We start from the raw sequence: 7,114 nt of genomic DNA, 5'->3' as shown, positions 1-7,114 counted from the left end.
AAGTTAACAAGGGTTGCTAGAAGCCAAGGAGTTCTATGATCTTGGGTATGTTTGGGCACAGTTCAACTGCGTTCCTAAACTTGTACCTAGAACTTCACCCAAAGTCAGAGATCCATGAAATAAAAGTGCCAGGAACTGGTGGGTGGGAATCCCCCATATCATCACTGACTTTGCTCTGGGGCTCAGTCTCCTGTAGCTCAGCCTGGCCTTGTAGTTTATGTGTAGTCAGCGGTGGCCTTGAACGTCTGATCTTCCTGCCTCCGTCTCTCAAGTACAAGCACACCACCGTGCCTGGATTGTACAGTCCTTGCTATTGAACCTGGTAGTTTGGACATGCTTATCAAGCATTCCACCAACTGAGCTGCACCCATAGCATAACTGCACTGTTTTTTGAAAAGAGCAAGTTTTAGTCCCAAGATAGAATTCTTGATAGTCCTCTCATGAAAACAAAAACAAAAACAAAAACAAAAACAAAACTCAAAACAAAAATACAACAAAACAAAAGACAAAATTAGTTGCAATTTCCCAAATGAGTTTACTAAGGACACTGAAGGGGACTTGCATTCAATATCTGCCAGCCTAATGAATTGAAGCAGTTATTCTATTTTGGAGGTGAATTCCTTGAGAATTTTTTACTCTAGAGGGAAGGTTCTAAGGTTGTCATCATTTAAACAAAGTCACTTCTAAAAAGGTAGGGAGGAATTGAATGACGTTATTCGATGAAGGTGCTGTGACAGTCAAGGCAAGTTTGCACTCTCCACATGTGAGCCCCAAAAAACAATCCAGGTGCCAAGAACTAATAGATCCTTTTCAACAGGGTTAAGAATAACTTGTTGACAAGGTGATTGTAAGAACGAGGGTGAAAAAACATTAGGGAAAAAAAAACTATTGGCAAACAATGTGGAAATACAGGCATTAAAGGGGGTTAACAAGGCCATCTTCCCTCCTAATACACATCCTTCTGATACTGAACTATTGGGTGTCTTGGAGAATAACAGAGTTTCTCTCGGAAAGCAACTGTCCTAGAAACATGAGCAATCTTGAAGCCATCCTAAGCCAGTGGCTTTCAGGTTTTATCTTAAGAATTCAAAAAATGAAATTCATTGACCACAGAGGGTGAATTTTAAGGAGAAGTTTATTCTTTACTCATATGTGGGCGCTTAAGAGGGAGAGAGAGAAACATGCCATTTGAGTTAGTCATGGGGGTTGGCCATTTTTCGTGAATAAACAACTGCATGGCAAAAAAAAGAGGTGGGGCTTCAGAGAAAGAGTAAGGAAGACCATAGTACCAGAAAAAAGTATATATAGGCTTTGTCCAGCACCTAATAGAAATAGAAGAAAAGAAGGAGGGGAAACTGGAACAGACCCAATAGAACCTTAGAGTGTCTTGTGATAGCTATATGGGAGAGGGGATTCAAGGAAGAAAAAGTATATAAAAATATATATATTATCTCCTTAAAGAAATAATTATAATTATTTCTCCTATCTCTTTAGCATGGCTTATATCTTACTAGAAGTAACTTCACCTTCTTGAGGTACATTATTGGTATGTTTAACTGGATTAACTATTTTATGTTTTTGCTACCTTGGCATACTAAGCCTCTCCCGAAGCCAGATAAATAGCTTTCTCTAATGGGCCTCCACAGAGTGCCTCTCAAGGAAGGCTACTGTAACTCTCCCAATAGCCAGTGATCAGGCCTAATGCCTTATCCATCCAGCCAACTGGACTTGATGTTCCCCTTCGAAGAGAATGGACATGTCACAGGGACTGGAGAAGTGAAGCTGGTTATAATGGCATAGGCCTGTAATCCAAATACTTGGAATTCAAAAAAAATTCTTGGTAACATAACAAGTTTGAGGTCAGCTTGGGCTACATGGGACTATGTCTCAAACTCAAAAACAAAATAAAACGAGAGAGAGAGAGAGAACTTAAGGACCCTGGAAAAGCAAGCAAGCAAGCAGAATGAGTTCTCAAAGGATATCTTCATGTGTTTGATCAGATTTGTAGGGGATGGAGGCAAGATTTCACTAAAATATAAGACAAGTTGTACTCCCTACATCGTTGCTTGTAAGGTCAGTACAGGGCCATTAAAAATGTGTCAGTGAGTGAAGGACTCTTGATCAGAGGTCTATCCCTGAAACCTACATGGTAGAAAGGGGAGAAGAAACAACCCCTTCAAGTTGTCCTCTTACCTCCATACATGGATACCTGCCTACACACACAAACACATAAATAAATAAATACATAAATGAACAAATAAATAAATAAATGTAGGGATTGTTTGTTTGTTTGCTGCTGTTAGCTGGCTGGTTTTAGACAGTGCAAGATCACTTCCCGGGCAAGGAAAAAAAAGTCAATCAAAAGAAATAAGCACTAAGCAATGACTTTCTGAAGGTCTATGAGAACTGCTTATGAAAGAGAAAGGGTGGCCTAATACCCACCATCTAAAGGAAGACCTGCAATCAGAAGACAATGCAAGAAAACACTCAAATCTCTGGGTTATCTGAGCCTCCTAAGAAGAGCCTTTCTTCTGCGTATCTCAGAGTCCTGTAGGCTGACAGAGTATCAAAATGTATTTCTCTGGTCACAAGGATGTGGTACATCAGGGCAAAATGTTTCCCTTTCAAATACAGCTTCTATTGTTCTCTAAGCCCTTGTTCCTGACCTTGTTTGCATGGGGGGTATGGCAAGCTTATGAGCGACCTTGGGTGCTGGTCCTCCGTCTCCCCTTTGTGTGAAAGAGGTCTCCCTGCTCTTCCCTGGGCATGATGACTCCAGAGCTTTCAGTGATCTTCCTGTCTTCAGTGCCTATTTTGCCTAGTTGCTCGGGAATATCAGACATATGCTACCACATCTAGCTTATGTGACTTCTCCTTCTGACACAGCAAACACCTTATCCAATGAGCCATCTAGCTCCTTGACCCCCTACATTAGGTCAGTTATACAATGGAGGTTTAATTAGGAGAGCAAGGTAATAAAGCTGAGGTCTGAAGTGAGAAACATCAATATCTATGCACAGAGTGCTTGCCAAACACAAGGGAGAAGAAGCTCTAATATTTTCTATTGTAGTATACAAATAGTTCAGAGAGAAAAAATATTGTTACAGTTTTTGGGGGGCCTTCATTTTTCAAGTATTAAAATGAAGAAAATTATACCACTTTCATCCCAGGCAGCAGAAGGACAACTTATTTGAATTAATTCTCACATTTTGGGAGGCTCTTTGACATGTTTAGTTGTGAAAGACCATAGACATGCAAATGATTAACAGGAAGGAAGAGAGCTATGGCTGCTTGTCCACCATGGATAAAAGGGAGATTTTTCTCAATACATTGCTAGATTCATAAGGCAGAGAAGAGAAGACAGACTCTCAAACTAGACAATTGTTATTGATTCTACCTTCATCTTTGTGGTGTCAGTGGGAGCGTGGAACCAGGGCGTGTGAGAATTCAAATCTAACTTTATCCTAAACAAATGATGCATGGATTCAGAATTAGCATTGTCACCTGCACTCATCTGGACACAAAGGGGAATAAAAATCTCCCACAGTACTTAGACTTGGCTTAAATCTAAAAATCTTTAAAGTAGTGAAGGAATAAAAGAATGTGAGCTCTTAAAAGTTAGACTAAAAAGAATCACATGTATTTTATTTTGGGGACAGGATCCCACTATGTAGGCCTGGCTGTCCTGTAACTTGCTATATAAACTGGGTTGGACTCAAACTCACAGAGAGTCACGTGCCTCTGCCTGAGTGCTAGGATTACAAGTGCTAGCCGCCATGCCTGGTTTATACTTTTTGTTTTAAGGAAGGGGGTCTCATGTATCCCAGGCTGTCCTCGAATTCAGTATGAGGTCAAGGATGACCTTGGACTTCTAGTCCTCTTACTACCACCACTGCAGTGATGAAATGATAGGCATGTGCCATAATGACATGGGACCCAGAGCTTTATACATTCCTGGCCATCACTCTATCAATTGAGTTATATCCCCAGCCCATAGGTGACATATTGTCAATCACTCTAGTTTATCTTAAAAAAAAAAAAAACAAATCACTTGCAGTATGAGTACAAAAATCCCTGTAAACGGTAGTGTGTGCATTGCTTTAAAGAATTAAACTAAATTGACTTAAATTGGTGGCATTTGAACTGAAGTCCAGAACTTTGACATGGTTGTCTTGCTCTCTGGAGTTTTTGGTTTTCATTTGCATGTATTTCTGTCTAGCTTGTCACCACCTCTGCTACTGCTGGTTGAGTCAGGAAGAAGAATCAACCGCATGGCCCCAGAGCCCTCCCTCTCTCCCTCCTTCCCTCTGTAGTTGAGAAATGGCTGAGTCGACTCTGAGGAACAGTTCATGCTTCTAGAATAGAGTGGGCTGGCCAAGCCTGTGATCACAGCAACCATGGGGCTGCTATTGATTGCCAAGTTCAGTGCTGCTCTTCTGTTTTCATTTCCTACGCAAAGAACTCAAACAGGTACATTTCTTGCCTGCTTAGGCCTTTCTTAGCAAATCTTTAGGGAATGTATGGGCAGGTACCTTTGCTTTGTCTGGGATAAAATAACAACTAAATCCACCAGAACAGCATATAAGTGCAGGGAAGGTTTCACTTCCTTTCTAACCTTTATAAAGCAGAAAAGTACAATTTAAAAACATGCTGTCTCTGGGGGAGTAGAGTCACTTCCTGGCTGCTTTTGTCAAGAGAGCCCCTGCTGTCTGACATGTCTTCAAATAGAATCAAGAAGTGCAGTTTATTCCACCTTTCATGGCAACATTTAAATAATGTAGGATTTTATTTAAAATCATTTCCCCAACATTTCAGGGACTCTAGAAGCCAAAATGATGTAGCCTTGGCTAAAATAGACCTCTTTGCAAGGTATTCAGAGAGGTTTTAAGGACTCTACTCATGAGCAAACTGCCCAAGTGGCCCTAGCATTCGAAATCAAAAAAAAAAAAAAAAAAAAAAAAAAACAAGCAGAAAACCATGGGACATACCTGCTATCCCAGCACTTGGAAGACCGAATCAAGAAGATCAGGAGTTCAAGGCCGTCCTTGGCTACATAGTGAGTTTGAGGCCAGCTTGTGCTAACCCGAGCCCATGTCTCAAAACAACAGCAAAAACAAAGAAATAGAAAACTAAATTTGCATTGCGCTCTTGGGTGTGGAATGTATCACAGCTGGTACAGATGTTTTACATTGGTTTTCCCTTCAAAGACAAGTTGGACACATCGCTGTAGTGGGTTATTTGGGCTGCCATAATGTCCTAGACTAGGAAGGACACGCATATGTAGGCTTCCTCCCTGGAGAGGCTGCTTAGCATGCCACTTCTGCAGTTAAAGATTCACTTCCTAGTAGTTTTCCTGATAAGAACTGAAAAACTCTTTGGTGTTCTGCCTGAAGGTTTGGTCAGCAGACATAATCTTTGGTTCAGTTGGAACCCTAATACAAGAAATGGAGGCGATGAGCCAGTCCTTGTTGAGAGCAGACACGATAGACTTCAGGAACTTCAACAAAATCACCAGTTTTGGATAGAGTGTCTCTACAAAATCTATGAATGTGTTCTCTTGAACCTGGCACCGAGGCACAAAGAACATCGTGGGAAATGAGTTAAGAGCATAAAACCACTTCAGGAATTCGGGAAGTCCTGTGCCTTCTGGCAGGAAACCCCTCACATCTTCTTGAAGACATTGGAATTCTCTGTAATATTATAAGGTGACCCTAGCTTCTACTACTAGCACTGAAAAGAAATGAGTCTTTCTAAATTTCTCCATTCGTTTCTCCTGTGCCTTCATGGGAAGTGACTTTCATTTTTCTCCAAATAGCACTTTATATAGTTGTTTTAATAAAAAGTTTATTTGGAGTGCATCTGATGGCATAATTCTTTTTTGCTCACATAAAATAAAAAGATAAATGCTACAGATGGACTTGAGGAGACAGGTCAATTGATAGAAGTACTCTCCTTACAAACACAAGGACACATTCAATGCCACTACAAATAAATAGGAAAGAAAACACTATGTGTAGAGGTTCGTGGTTGTAATCCCAGTCCTGGAGAGGTAGACACAAATCTGTTGTACTCACTGGCCAGCCACCATAGAAATACCCGGCAAGTTCCAGGAAACTGAGAGGTAATGTCTTACCAAATAAAAGGAGCAGAGGCTGTTAAGATAACTTGGATGGTAAAGGAATCTGCCACCGTGGCTGGCAGCCTGAGTTGGATCCCCAGAACCTGCTTCCGGAATGTTGTCCTCTGACCTCCTGGCACACGGTGTGGCATGCACGTGTATACTCCCATAAACAAGCAGACAGACAGACAGACAGAAATAAATGTTTCTTAGGAGGCAGATAGTGCCTGATGGTTAATATATAACATTGGTTCTTGACTCACACTCGCACTCACACACTTGCACGAGCATATGCATACACACACACACACACACACTGCAACAAATATTTAAGAGATGGAAGGAGAAAATGTGTTCTTTAAAATAAAGTAATAGTCATCAAATGTGAGAAAAGTTGATAACACAAGTTATCAGTTCCCAGATCTTCTGAGCATAATTTGCAGTAAATAAAGTGAAACCTTATTTTTGTCTGTCCACTGCCTGTCTGTTTCTGATAAATCTACTGACCTCCTCAGTTTTTTAAGGTATACCTTGGCTGTAATGCTGAGCATCAGAGAGTAAGGCATTTTTTAAATTCTGTTTTGTCACTGATGGTTAGAAACAAAGGAATCAAATGGAGGGCGAGAAGCCAGCAGCCTAACACTGGCCAAGCAGAGCACCATGCAGGAAGTATGTAGGTGAAACTAAAACTTGGGTTCAGAGATGCAAACTGCATCTAGCTAGCTGCTCTCAATGTTGCCTTCCTGAGAACAGTTAGGCTGTTTGTTCTCTCCGCCAACAGAAACAGAAATGTGTCATGCAGTGAGCTCACCTGTTCTTCAGAGAAGCCCTTCCTTTGACTCTTAGTGAACTAGAAAGTGATCTAACTACATTTGTGGATGGACCAAACAGAGGAATTGTATCTGGTTCCAGAATTAGTCCAACCTACCCAGTATTTTGAACTAGTTTTTCTGAAACATGAAAGACGAGTGTGGCTATCAGTACAGCTCTGAGCAA

Source organism: Rattus rattus, chromosome X (genome assembly GCF_011064425.1).
Source record: "Rattus rattus isolate New Zealand chromosome X, Rrattus_CSIRO_v1, whole genome shotgun sequence".
NCBI lineage: Eukaryota > Metazoa > Chordata > Mammalia > Rodentia > Muridae > Rattus > Rattus rattus.
This window is presented reverse-complemented; position numbering follows the sequence as displayed.